Below are 12985 nucleotides of genomic sequence, written 5' to 3' on the forward strand. Positions count from 1 at the left end.
TCCTTTTCCCTAAAATCGATCAATATCACAGTGCACCAGCACGTCTTGTTAGCTCCGATGATGCTGAAGAAGCGACACGCGCGCGCGCGCACACACGCACACACACACACACACACACACACACACACACACACACACACACACACACACACACACACACACACACACACACACTTTGGCTCATAATTCACATTGGCCAACCTCATTTTAGCAACCCTACACCAACCAGCTTGGAGAATTCTAATGAACAAAAAGTGCATGAAGGAGTAGCCATCTCCTTGTTCTCAAATCCAGGCTCCATACTCATCTCCACTTCTCCGTGTCTGGTTTTCAGCCTGTGGAATTATCCCCCATGACATTCCAATTCCACTCTTCCCTCCATTGCTTCAGGCGCCAGCCCACCATCATCTAAGCAGTTTTCCATTACAACCTCTGATCTTTACCCCCATCCCTCCCCGAACCCTACCTGTTAGCTTTTCCTCTCTGTCAGTCAGTTGTCTTGCTCTTTCACAATTCTTGGTTCTCTAATAAAGATGAAAAAGGTAAGCGCACATGAGGCATCAATAAATTTATTCCTATGAGCGTGACATATATTTCTTCAGGAAACAAGTACAGTCGACAACTAAGTCATAATGAAAGAAAAAATTGAAACAATGGCATGAGATGACAGTTTTCCTTCTGTTCCTTTTTTGCTTCTGGTATTTTAACGATGTGATATCTGTTGAAGGGATGACAGGATGGCCGAGAGGTATCCACACTCACCTCTAAGCTGTCTCGCCTGGACTGTAATCTTGGCCCAACTACAAACTGTCATCCGAGTGTTTCACAGGTAAGGAGATTCATCAATGTGTGTGTCCGTCCCTCGGATGGACGCTAAACTGGCCGTCTCATCTCTGACATTAGTTGGCAGACGTTAAAGAGCCTATGATGTCCTTCGCAAAGAGTAAGTGAGCTATCGCCGACACCATGAACAAATTACAAATTCCACCCCTAACTACTGCCGAGAGATGGAAGACAAACCGCCCAGCATGACCCTAGGCATAGAAACTGCTTCGGCAGAAACAACGCTCTGCAACACAGAGTATAGTACATCGGTTCGCATATCTGTTGAAGGAGATGCGACTCACAGTAATTAGTGCTGCAACACCTGCATCAGGTTCACAATTTGCTACGTTGTCTATTTTAAAATCCAAAGATGAATAATGTTTGGATCCTTGTTGAAAATGTGCAGATAAAGAACCTTAAACTCAGACAGCAAATAACCATAAAACAGAAAATGTATAACCTTTTAAAACTATTTCATTGTATTGGATAAGGACCATCTTGCACACCATGAATACCAGTGAAAGAAGTGTCCATTTGTGCTGTAAATAGGTAACCATCTTGAAGCACCCTGCCTGGTGCCAAAGCCATGATCAATATGTTTTGATTTCTTGCAATGATTTTTAATTGTCGCAGTCATCTTAACTGAACATTTCATCCCCAGTGGACAATGCTCATGGCAGGTATTTTAAAGTGTAAAAGGCAAAGAGGAAGTGTCATTATGTTTCGAGCAAATGGGGATTTGTTAATTGGCAGTAATTCTTTGGTATGATTCAGCCGGTGTTCGAACCGCTGACCTCCCAGACTCAGTGCAGACTCTCTAACCATGACACCACCGAAGCTGATCATTTCACTCCTTTTCGGGCAGTCGAGCACACCTTTGACTCCTTAGTGTTGGTTAATTTGTATCACTCAGGAAATCAGGAAATGCTTTCACTTATACTCGTGAGATAAAGTACTATACAAGTGTATTAAGATTGGAAACCTTATAATTATATAGTACTTCCTTTCCTTGTTACTTCATATCACAAACATGAATCATTTCTCCTCCTCAACCCCTTCCAGGTTGCACACATTCTTCCAGTAATCCCTTCCTTTTTAAGCTTCCAAATCCAGGCTTACTGCTCACCTCTACTCTTTGTCTATTGGCTCCCCTTTTCTCCCTCTTGAGGGACAGCTTTCCAGAGTCTGTCAATCCCATACTTTCCTTCCCTAGTTTTACCATGGCAGTACAACATCATCTCTCATAATTTTACATCCCTGTTTATGAGCTTTGCTCCTTCATTCATCCTCCCATAATGCCCTACCTCCCTTCTTGTTTTGGAGGTGATCACATTTCTTTCACTCTCCTCTATTCTTTTTTCTGCTTGTTCATTCCCTTGTTTATATCCACCTACTATCCCCACTACCACTGCCAGTTTGTGGCCCTTCTAACCACCATCACATATTGTTGGAACCCAGCACACGCAAAGCGAAAGGTGGGGTTAAAGGGGAACACAAACACTCAGACCACCTCGGCGCTAATCTATCCCTTGAAACCCTGCAAATTAGATATGGTGTCAAACTTTTTCCGATCTCCGAATTATGAAGTGGGTAAATTTGCCATTAGAAGTCAAACTCTTCTTCTTTTCAGATTATCCGTGATATCAGACCAGGAAGTTGACCGTCATATCTAAACTGTGCATGGGTTACATCGTGGTATGCTTTAACTCAAACGGTCAATAGTTTTCTATTTTCCACAAATATGTCAAGTCGATGCGTCTTTAGTGCTTGTAGAGTAATACAAACCGAGAAGGTTTCATGCTACACCATGGCCAAAATAACCTACGTTTGCCAGAAATTGGACGAGGTTTGTCCGACATACCCAAGTGTAGATCGGGCCTCCAAAATATTTGCTTTTGTGTTCGGAACATTTTACAGAGCACTGTTATGAAACAACAGAGATGGCTAGATCTTGTGGTTTTCACCATGCTGGGTGTGCTCTGTCTTTCAAAAGGAATTAGCCACTGTGGCTAATCCAGGTTTAGAATGATTAACCACAGGAGAAAGGAACTAGCCACATATTTTATTCAAAAATTTTTTTTAGCAATATGAAATAATAAGTTAATTTTAAGGCGGATGTGTGAGTTTGATGGGTGAGGTTGGTTGGATGAGTGAGTTGGATTGTTCAGATTTGTTGGATGAGTGAGTTTGACGTGTGAGATTGGTTGAATGAACGACCATCAGGGGAGGTGGTGATTGTGAGGGATGGTGGTGGTGGTGGTGATGGTGTGTGTGTGTGTGTGTGTGTGTGTGTGTGTGTGTGTGTGTGCGTGTGTGTGTGTGTGTGTGTGTGTGTGTGTGTGTGTGTGTGTGTGTGTGGGTGTGTGTGTGTGTGTGTGTGTGTGTGTGGGGGTGGGTCGTTGTGCCTTTATGGGGGTGGTTATGGACCAGGATTGGACCAACCTCATGCCAGCCAAACTTACTCATCCAACCAATCTCACCCAATAACTTCACTCATCCAACCAATCTCACACATCAAACTCACTCATCCAACCAATCTCACACATCAAACTCACTCATCCAACCAATCTCACACATCAAACTCACACTTCCAACCAATGTCACACATCAAACTCACTCATACAACCAATCTCACACATCAAACTCACACTTCCAACCAGTCTCACCCATCAACTTCACTCATCCAACCAACCAATGTCACACATCAAACTCGCTCATCCAACCAATCTCACCCATCAACTTCACTCATCCAACCAACCAAAGTCACCCATCAAACTCGCTCATCCAAACAAACTCATCCTACTACAGGTACTACTACTGATTGTGTCAAAACTCACCTGGCAACCACTGACCCAACGAAGCATGTAGTGCTGAGTAGCGCCGAATCGTGCCGAATCATTCTGGGGGGGAAAATTTTTTTTTTCAAAAAAATTAAAATAAAATTTTGAGACGAGAATCATGGGAATCATGCGTAATTTCGGTCGATTTTTTTTGACAAGAAACTAGTTTAAAACGACTAAAGTTAGTATATATAAGCTTGTACACAATCACGCGTGATTCCCGTAATCAAAACATACAAAATGGCGGCCGTCTCGGCCGTCTCAACGAAGGTTGAATTCTGTGCTAAAATCACCCAAAATTAGTCTAAAACTGGTAAAAAAAAAAACACTAAAACATGGACTAGCCACAGTGACTAATGGGTGGTTTAAAATATTAGCCACAGGTAAGGGGGATTCGCCCTGTGGCGACATGGCAAGCGGCAGCGCACACCCAGCCATGATTGAGAGAGAGGAGGCCATCCCCACTATTGGGGGGATGAAACAGCCGGCACTCAAAACTGTAACACCATCTATAACCGAGCTACCGGAACATTTACACGGATTATTTGAGCGGTGAATGAAACACCTGTTGCCATTGCCCGGCAGTGACCACAAGAACACCTGAAAATAATTATCGATTATTATCAACACAATCCCCCTACAAGTCAAATGAATCACCATCTATTTATAGTGCAGAGAAAGTGTAATGTATTTATCGTAATCTACTCCTCCGAGAGGATTTGACCTCGGAGGCTAAAACTTTCAAGGTCCCTCCCACCACCCTCCTCCACCATCCCACCACAATTCACCATGAACCATCACCCCCACAATACCCTCCACCATCCCACACACCCCCTCCACCAGCCTCCACAATCCTCACAACCATCCCACAATCCACCATCAACCATCACCCCAACAATACTCACCACCACCACCACCCCACATCCTCTCTCCACAATAGCACCACTCCCCCCTCCATTGGGGTGGGACATCAAAATCTCACGGACACGACGGTGGGACACGGCCTGGAAGCGGACACAAATGGCGTCTGGGGAAAGTATGAAATGGGACGGGACAAAATACATCCTATAAAATACAAGATACCTTGTCAGCCTGCGACAATGGGACAAAGCATTTATCGCCCATTTTGCCTGCGGTGTCCAAGTGTGCTTGGCGATGTCGGGTATTTCTGCCCAAGTAATATATAAACCGATTTATCAATTGATACAAAATCCCTCCCTTATAAACCGAATATTGAACAAAAAGCAAAGCCGGCTGACCAGATGTTAACTTGCGACCAGTGTTTTAATCTTTTTACCACTTCCATCTTCCCTTCCGCCTTCTTCCTCTGAATTGCTCGCACAAGGCTCAAAACAATTTAGCTCCACAATACCCCCAAAAGCGTTTCCATCACTAATTTTGTCTCCAGCCGTTCCTTCTGTAGAAATATAAAAACTAAATAAATGTACTCTGTGTGGACGTGGAGAGTTGGCGCCTTTGAAAACCTGGGTTTTATCACCACGTCGACCATGTGTTGATCATGATTCACAGATATTGCTTGTTTTCATCCTTGGCTTGCTTGACCTCTGATGTGGGGTGATTGTGGTATGACATTCTTTCCTTTTGAGGGGAGTTTCAAACTTGTTTGATTAAAACCTTTGCTGTGTCAGCAGTCTGGGTTGAAAACCGCACCCACACTGAGTTTCATAAAAGGTTTGACTCTGTGTAGTGTAAGCAGAGATTGCTTGGTGATTGCCTCATGCTCTTCATCCACACGTGCGAATAGATGAAACGATCTTTTGCATGTAACAATGAATGATTTGATTTTTTTTTTCACTGACACTTCACAATCCCACTGATTAATTTAAACATACTGAGCAACTTCAGCATCACTCATGATGGTGGAATCAGTCAGTATCTGAATCCAAGCTCGACATGTACTGTTCCTCTATGTAAAACCACCATTTGCATCAAGATGTGACATCACTGGCGAAATTGAAAATCGACACTCTTGGGATTTTTTCGACACTTTGTGATTGGCAAAAATAAATTCAATTTTTTTTCCCCTTCAAGTTAGACCAGTGTTTCTCAATCGGGGTTCCGCGGAACCCTAGGGTTCCGCAAGAGGTCGCAAGGGGTTCCGAGAGAAACAGTAATAAATAGGCTGATGTATTTTTGAGTAGTTTTTGTTTGATTTAATATTCGTAATTTTACTATACACGTACGGCATATTGTTGGAAACTCCTTTGTTATTATAATCGAGGCTGCAACCTCTTATATTATTTACCATTATAACAACCATAGGGAATGTATTTAACGATGTCTATATGGCGCCAGTGTGAAACCACCCTCACTGGTTAGTGGACGTCCTGTACGCGGCGGATTCGTGTATCATTGAGTGACTGACTCAAGTATGGGACGCATGCACGGTGTCCATCTATCTTCTCTGTGCTTCCTAGCGCGAAGTCTCTCTCTCTCAAGGTTAGTTCTTCTGTTTACCTTTATTGCTTCAGCTTTATTTAAGTTTTCTTGATCAAGTTACATGAGGTGTGTTTTTTTTTAATTTAAAAAAGATTTTTATTTTTTGTGAATTAAAACCTCGGTGTGAGGTCTCATAAACGAGCAGTATGTTTTTTTTTTCATTGCCAATAAATTTGACAAAAAGGGGGTCATTTTTTACTGAAACCGGGTATCCGAAAAAAATATTATATTTACCACGTGAACTACGATAAAAATATAAAAGAGCTAGATATTAATAACTAGCATAACCCACGCTCTGCGCGACATGTTGGGGTGGGTGTGTTTGAGAAAGGAACTGATGCAGACTATCAGTAGTAATTTTACTTTAATGCAGTAAGTGGAATACGATTTCACTGTTTCAGAACCATTTTATTTACTTTTTTGTACCATGCACCTCATATGGTCTTTGAGATAATGTAAGCCGAATATCACGTTACTCGAGCGCAGAACAAAGTCGAAGATAGCGCGACACGAAACCACAAACTCGGAAATAATATATAAGATGGTATATAATAATTTTTATGCAGGGGTTCCCTGAGACATGAAAACTATTTCAAGGGTTCCACAAGGGTAAAAAGGTTGAGAAACGCTTAGTTAGACCATGTTTAATGATTCTCAATGGTTTTCAGAAAAAAAAATGTTTGGGTTCCCCTTTAAGTAATAGGTTAACTTCTGTCTGTCTAAAAACCTCAGTGAATGATTGAGGATCAACTTGATTTTGATTGAAGTTTTATATGGAACATGAATCGGAAAATGAACCCCTTTAGTTTAGCTGCTAAACTTTAGCAAGTATGCTGGCTCTGAATTTGTCCCGATCACGCATGCTCAGAGAGAAGTGAGATATTTTTTTTTACTCTTTCGGCCTGCCTGGCAGTCAAACAAGAAAATTATTCCAAACAGGAAACTCTTTTTAAGGATGTCATAAAGAACATGAACAACAGGCACGAAAAACTACAGGCACCTTCACGCTTTCATTCCTCTGTTTTTCCTGCCCCCAAATCTTCACCAAATTTGAATCAATTCTTCCATATCACACACCTAACCTGTCCACAACTTTTTGAGCTATCCTGCACACAAACAAACAAACAAACAGACAGAAAGGGGTGAAAACATAACCTCCTTCACCTTCGGTGGCGAGGGTAATTATTAGCAACATGTGCTGATGTAGCCATTAGCCAACCATTCCTCCCTCAGTATTTCTTTGACATACATTCTACCCATTACATGAGAGATGTTCACAAATTTCTACAAACAAGATACAATCGTCCATGACCCGCCCAGAAAAGTATAAGGAGGTATGAATAATATATTTACATTTTCGTTCGAATTGTATATACTATACTCAAATAATTAATCAACACCTTTTAAACTGTGAAATGATCTATTGATTCACAGTGAAGAAATTTTAGTCATGCACATGCAAACGAAACAATGGTTATTGAGGAAGGCATCTCAATCTGTAAATTGGACCTGAATGTTATCGCATTACAATTATCCGAACCTGAACTGAGTGATCTTGGGAATTCATGTGCAAATCACATCTTACACAAAATCCGTGTGCAGGTCTGCACGTGACCCTCTATAAATTGGCCACCTGTGTGGTTCAAGTTAGCTTAGGAATGGTTAGGTGTCATTTAATACCAAATGAATCGTTTCAGACCGTTGCGCTGGTTGGGAGGGAATGACTCAGGCTGTTTAATATTAATTCACAGTAAAATGTTTATCGCAGTGTTATTAGCCCTCATTGGACTTGGTCCAAAACGGGGTCTTCGGGATTTGGTCTCGATTTTTGTGTGCGTGCGTACGTACGTCCGCAACCATATCTCGGACAGGTATGGACCGATTTTATTCTCGCTCGGCACAAAGACAACACATGATGGTATACATATACAAGTCATTTTTTTTCGACATCGGATCCAAGATTGCCGACTGGCAGCAGTTGTGGACAGGTTGGGTTGTGGACAGGTTGGGTGTGTGACATGGAAGGCTTCATACTACTCCTATGACCATTGCTTTGCATCATCCTGACACAGCACTATCAACAGCATTGCAGGCAATTGGTGATGGAACACCACAACTGGAGGATGAACCATTGGTACCATGTTTCTTTTTTTTACTAACCTGTCAATATTCTATGTGGACGTCAACGAAGGATGCACTCAAGTCTGATGACACAGGGAGCGAGGTGGGGAATGATTTGATAATTGTGCCATAGATGCTTTTGATACAATCTGGCACCCCTCCTTGATCTCCAAACTCTCTGCTTATGGCGTCCGAGGCCACCTCCTCTCATGGCTCACTGACTTCTTCTATTCCCGCATTCAGGACGTAGCTCTTAACGGAATCCTCTCATCTCTTCTCCCTGTAAAGTCTAGAGTGTCACAAGGCAGTGTCTTGTGCCCAGTCTTGTTCTTCATCTTCATCAATGATCTGCATGATTCCCTCGAAAATCTTGCTATATCTCATTGCTGATAATTCCACTCTCTGCCATATCAGTTCTCATGATTCAGACAGGTCGGAAGCAGCCTTTTCCCTCTCTCCAGACATCAATAGAACCAGGAGCTGGTCCAATGCATGGAATATGTCTTTCAACCCCAACAAATCCCACACTTAATTTTCAACACACACTTAACTTGCTTGTACTTGTACAAAAAAAATCGAGTCAGGCTATCTGTCCTAAAGGCCTACTCTTTTGAAGAAAATATGCTGGACTTTTTCTTGCCAACAATGCAAATCTGGCATAACATCCAATCCCATGTCTTACATGATGCATTGCATCCTCACATTGCAGCAGACAACAATTTTGGAAAGATGCAATTTTCCCTGGAATCAAACCCAAAAGCATACAGAATTGGGAGCATACTGCTACTAATCGAGTTAGCCTGCACTCCTGTAACGACATTTATTATGCAGTCTGTTAAATTCAATAATATACATCATTGATACGTTTTTGAAAATTCTTAAATCAGATTCTTAGGTTTGTGACTATATGTATTGGAAATGTAATGCAAGAATAATTGAAATTCTCTTGGTCTTATGAGGATTTCAAGGCCAATGCAACTTCAAAGCCACTTGTACTCTATGGTCCCCACTTTTACAGTCACTACAACTGGGAACTCAATGGCAACAACCAAGCGTCTAGCCATTGCCATGAGACTGCCTTGGCAACATCAACGCCCTGGAAAGGATATATATGGCCTCGATCATCATTCTAGTCACTGTGTTCATCACAAAATTCCTGTTTTACAGCACTTAGTTAACATTCATATACATTTTGAATGTCTGATATGATCCGAATGAAGAATGCAAATGGTTTTTGAAATTGAATAACGCTTGCATGCCATGTGGTCTCTTCACCTTGAAATCGGACCGGAAGGATGGTCTTGAGGTACGCATGCTCACCTTTGAGGTGTCGAGCCTGGGTTCGAATCTCGACTCATCTATAAACTGTCGTCCATGTGTTTCACAAGCTGGGCGATTCATCAATGTGTGTGCGGTCCCTCGGATGGACGCGAAGCTTGGTGTCCCATCTGCTTGCATTAGTCGGTGCACCATAAAAATATCCTATGGTGCCGTTTGCAAAGGGGAGGCGAGTTATTGCTAGCACCCTGAACAAATTACAAACTCCCGCTCTAATCTACAGGAGGCACTACGTCAGCAGCACAGTCGCTCTCCCCAGCAATGCTGCAAACGAAATGAAATGAATCCTGAAGTCTTCATTTACAACTTTGAGCTGATATGATCGATTGTTTTGAAGATGGGTTATAAGCAGTTTAAATGATAAAGTTCCTCTATAAACGCAGTCCTACCCTGCAACTAACTGCAATGCTCGTTATTGTTATTGAGATTTCTCTCAACATAAAATAAGTGTCCAACCCCCCCCCACCCCAATTTGTTTTCACAATTTATCATATATACTTTCTCTTGGTCTTGCTTTCACTTGCGTTTCTCTACTTCTGCTGGAAAAGGAACAACTCTTGCATTGAGCATCTCAGTCAAGGTTGGCATTGTAAATCGTCATGTCGTTATACGCCTGGTTATACGCCTAAGCGTTACACGCTTAAAGGTTAGGGTGGTGGGTTTGCGATCCGAGGATCCTGAGTTCAAATCCTGTTCTCCTGTTGAATTAATACCAGGTGGGGTTGACTCTACAGGTTATCCTTCCGAGGTTGGCAAAAATTAATGTCAGATTGCTGGTCTCCTGCGTCGGAGTGGCGACCCATCCACGATTGTGCCCAATAGTCCAGGAGACTGCTTAGGCAGCACCAACGCTCTGCACAGAGTATGGTCCCAATGGATGGATGGATGGACGTTATTGGGTCCACTTAATCTTTCGCAGTTGTGCTAGATCCGACCCCATGACTTCATTCAATGTTGCCAAACTAAGTCCGTTCATGGTGTGTTCGCAGAGGAGAAAGAATAGACAATCCGAGATGTTTTAACCAAAATTACAAGCTGCACTGCATCCACTCAACTTGCAATCTGGACCGGTTGCTCCCAAGCAATAGTTACGAGATTGAAGGTCTGGTATACTCGTATATAATTAGGCATTAAACTGCTATGGAAGAATTTTATGCTTGGGAATACAAGTGTCCCTTGCTGAATTGAAACTTATTTTATAATCGAAACTTACAGCACTTACAGTGGTTTGATGTTGTTGTTGTTGCCCATGAACTAGTTCTGTAAAAAGGTGCTGAGCTGTTAGCTTGGTTGCAATGTTCTGATAAACCTGGCTTACAACAACATAGATTACAATATTACTGGCTCAGGGTGAAACATTGCTATCCTCACCATTCCTTCACCATCCCACATGCAGCAAAGAAATAGGGTCACAGATCTCCGATTTCCTGTTCATATGTTGTTGTTACCCGAATCTCTTGGGAAATTAGATTGTGCATTTCACTCAGAGCTTGGGCAACTGTGCTTTCTATATGTATCACGCTCACTTCCCGAATGTTGGATCACAAATAAAAAAAAAACACATTACCTCTCAGGTTTTGAATCAGGGCAGCCAAGTTAAGCTGGGTATAACCAGTTGCACAAGGTGTACTCTCTGTGGCAGAAATCTCAAAAGGAACTGAAATAAATTTGCAGTAAAATTTGAGTTGGACAAAGGACATCTTACAAGGTGCAAGTACAGAAGAACAAGAACGCTCAATAGTCTTTGACAAGCATTTTATATTACGTTTATTTGCTATTTTTTTTTTCTCTGCTGGGATACAAGCTGTAAAGATGTGTCAAAGCGTGTCTGTCAAGCTATGCCACAGCTGCTGACATCTAGTACCTTGAAACTCACCTGTAGGTTCTCCACTTCAGACCAACCCAAATCCCTCAGCCTCCACCTCTGCATGGCTGCTCTTTTGCAAAAACGACATAGCACAGATAAACAAACTGTTTGTCATATTAGTTTATTACTGTTCAGGCTGGCAGGATGCCCTAGAACTAGAGGTATGCATCCTCGTCTCTGAGCTGTCCAGCCTTGGTATGAATATCGACCCACCTACTGTATAAACTGTCACCCTGGTGTTTCATGGGCAGGGCAAGACATCGATGCGTGTGTCATCCCTCAAATGCATGTCCAACTGGGAGAGTCCCGTATTCCGGCATCAGTTGGTGGATGGACGTTAAATATCCCACAGTGTACTTCGAGAAGAGCACCATTAACAAATTACAAATTACTGCTCCAAATTACAGTGGGCACTGCATCAGTGGCACAGTCGCACATCCCAGAAGTGATGCAACGCAGCAGAATAAAAACAGTAAGTGAAATTTTCCTGTTATTATTCCCCATCTACTCCTTTTCTGGAATGCCCCCATAATTCACCCCCCCCCCCGATTTCAAGCCTGTATCTCCTTGGAAGCTTTATCACATTGTCCATGCAGGTTCATTGGTGAGGCCCGCTGAAGGTTTGTGGTGACGTGTGCATGGAAACACAAGAACAAACTTAAGCCAGGTACTTTATTTTGATGTCCATTGTTTTCTTTGCATTTGTCTCCATTTGTTTTGACTTGCTGAGGGCTGCCTCGTCACCTTGAAATACTATATTTGAAAGCATTCATAATATTTCTGAATTTTTTTTAACGAAAGTTTACTTTTGTTGCATCTTACTCACTCCATAATGCATTCCTCCTCTGCTTTTGTATGCTAAACTGCAGGGCCTCGTTCACTTTAGCTTTTGCAACCAGTGGAATATAAGTTGTTCACTGGAAGAGATGCATAGCAGTTATCTTCGAAGGTCATCTTGTGCTTTTTAGATTATTTGTTGAACACATGTTTTTAACCCCGCGCACGCGAAGCGAAAGGTGTGGTTAAGCAATTGGTTCATGTCCGTTTGTTTAACGGAACTTTGGCTCTGAGTTCATGCCGATCGCACATGCGCAGAGAGGAGTGAGATAATATTTTCACTCTGTCGACCTGCCTGGCAATCAAACAAAATTTTAAAATCATTCCAAACAGGAAACTTACTGTTTTTACGGACGTTATAATGGACACAAACAACAGGCACGAATCACGAATGGAATGTGTTCGAAAGGGTGATGTAATTACACGCTGCGGAAAATGGTGGTAAAACCGGAATTAATTTATTTATATGACTTTTACAATCATTCTTTTATTTAAATTTAATTATATACTTATACACTGTAGCACACAAATCTCCATCATACTTCCAAGAACCTCCAGTTTTGCAGTTATTAATTTAAATAAAGGTTCAATGGGGGTGGTGCCGGAGCCGGATCCCAGTCGATGTACTCCATGGCCTCACCTAATGAGGCCTACAAAACGTCCTTGAACACGACATTTTTGGTGTACACTACTCCTT

General features: G+C 42.1%; 1 protein-coding gene across 5 annotated transcripts in view; it reads left to right on the forward strand.

Annotated features, from left to right (window-relative positions):
• The window catches only part of LOC147015001 (protocadherin-10-like), a 592231-nt gene that overhangs the window by 28435 nt on the left and 550811 nt on the right, over positions 1–12985 (forward strand). For all 5 annotated transcript variants that reach the window (XM_085849272.1, XM_085849275.1, XM_085849281.1 and 2 more), the window contains 2 exons: positions 11703–11923; positions 12048–12118. The gene's annotated coding sequence lies outside the window, so the exon portion shown is untranslated. The remainder of the gene's footprint in view (positions 1–11702; positions 11924–12047; positions 12119–12985) is intronic.

This window comes from Eptatretus burgeri, chromosome 12 (genome assembly GCF_056783735.1).
Source record: "Eptatretus burgeri isolate ZD-2024b chromosome 12, Ebu_testis_v1, whole genome shotgun sequence".
NCBI classification, from domain to species: Eukaryota; Metazoa; Chordata; class Myxini; order Myxiniformes; family Myxinidae; genus Eptatretus; species Eptatretus burgeri.